Here is a 2,255-nt window from a genome sequence, read left to right as displayed (position 1 = left end):
CCACGGGGTCACGAAGAGTCGGACTCGACTGTGCAACTGAACAACAAAAATAGATAGGAACTCTCAGTCTGGGGCAAGTGATGCTCTTTATTCTTGGTGCTTGGGGGGCAACAGTGGGAGGGCTTCTAATGTCCTGGCCCCACTGGTGGACCTCCTGATGGCACTGGTATTTCTGGCCACTGTGTGATACAGAGTGTTGGACTGGATGGGCCGTTGGCCTGATCCAGCATTGGCTTCTCTTATGTTCTTTTGTTCTAAACTTGATTGCTAGATCAATCTGTGACACCATGAAGACTCACAAATGTTATTCTAGCTTACGCTTGTGTAGACTTTCTGATGAAGTGAGCTCTGTTCTCTGGCAACTTCTGCTGGAATAAAATGTGTTGTGCAGCAAGAATCCTTCTATTTAATATGTTTTTGGGTTCTGGCATTGTGAGAAAGGGAGAAAAGGACTTCTTTCTCTACCTGCTCTATCCCATGCCTAATCTTATAACCCTCGATCATGTCACCCCTCAGCTGTCGTTTCTCCAAGTTAAAGAGCCCCAAGCGCTTTAACCTGTCTTCATAGGGAAAGTGTTCCAACCCTTTTATCAATTCTAGTTGCACTTTTCTGCACTTTTCCCATTGCTATAATATTCTTTTTGAGGTGTGGTGACCAGGTTGCACCTTCTTAGAATCCTTCTCGCTAATGGGTTTGCTGCCATAGCTCAGAACTGGAAGCCGCGTGGTACACCTCAAAGACCTGGATCTGACCCAGGAGCTCTGGTTGCCAACCCATCACGCAGACATGTCAGCTAGCTCCTGGTGAGGAAGGTCATTTGAATTTCTCGATTTCTCTGTCATGTATAAATACATATACACTGCTGTGAAGACAACTGTTACAAAGATTAAGAACAGTTTCCTTATTCATGCCCTTGCCCATCATCTTCAAAACCTTCTTCCAGTAAGGATATTAATCAGATCTCATATTACATGGATATATAAAATGCACACACATCTTATTAGATATAGCTCGATCGCCAAAGAGCAGAATTTTTCTTAGCACCTACGCCAGCATATTCTTGCAAGGAACGGTTTTTATACCCCTATATCTGAGATTACGGTAATATTTTCTCCCATGAATTTCAAGCAATATGATTATACCACAATTGGCTCATAAGTAGCTTTTCTTAGACTCTCATATCAAATTTCACTCACTTAAGCGAAAATGGTGAATTTCAGTCGGGGACATTATTTGGCTCAATTACACACTATCAAATTATTCTGAGTTCTAAATGTAAAAAAAATAATAATGTGGGAAGGGTGAAGTTCGTGGAGGTATTTTGTAATAATCATTATGAAAGATTAGTAGAGACATTTTTAGGCTAAACATAACAGATGAATGTACTTACAAGTGCCTTAGTTCGCCGATATATCCATACCATTCCACTCTGCTTGAAGAGGATAGGGTCGCAGAGGACTTTGCAGGCTTAAGCTGCTTGCTATATAATGAACATTTCAGAATGATCACATAGACCCTGGAGCTTCCTGCCCAGGATATTCCCTACACAGACAGCAAGAATGGAGGATAGACTGTTTGCAAAATGGGCCTTTAGATATAAGCACGGGTCATTTCATAGAAAAAGAGGTGCAGGAGCTCATTAGCATAACTCATTAGCATGACTTATTTGCATGTGCCACACCCCTGACATCACCGGAAGTGTGTCAGAAGGCAACACCCACTACTCAGGCTCCACTGGACTGTTTTGGATTGCTAGCTATTGAGGGGGGGGTGGGATGTGCAGATCTGTCCTCGCAGAGGAGGGAGAGCTTGTACCTGAATAAAACTTGGTCTTAAAGGTGCCACTGGATTGTTTTGGGCTGGGGGCCCGGGGGGGCTCTGCAACTTACCTGGCTGCTTCTTGCTCTGACTGAGGGCTGCTGGGAGCAGGGGGTGGGGCTTGTTGCATGTGCCCACCCCCTGGGCTCTTTACTGCCGGAGCTCCGCTCCTGTGCGCTCCTGCAGGAAATGACCCCTGGATATATGAGCCTTCAGATATAAGAATAGCTCATTATTAGGTTTCCCCTGCACTCTGTGGTGGTGGAAAGGGCTGTCAAGTCACAGCTGAGTTCTGGTGACTCCATTGGGTTTTCAAGGCAAAAGATGTTTAGAAGTGGTTTGCCATTGCCTGCCTCTGCATCATGACCCTAGTATTCCTTGGAGGTCTCCCATCCAAATACTAGCCAGAGTCAACCTTGCTTAGCTTCTGAGATGT

The sequence above is a fragment of the Gekko japonicus genome, unplaced genomic scaffold (genome assembly GCF_001447785.1).
Source record: "Gekko japonicus isolate JY-2015 unplaced genomic scaffold, Gekko_japonicus_V1.1 scaffold1290, whole genome shotgun sequence".
NCBI classification, from domain to species: Eukaryota; Metazoa; Chordata; class Lepidosauria; order Squamata; family Gekkonidae; genus Gekko; species Gekko japonicus.
The sequence above is the reverse complement of the archived record's forward strand: the minus strand, read 5'-3'. Positions refer to the sequence as shown.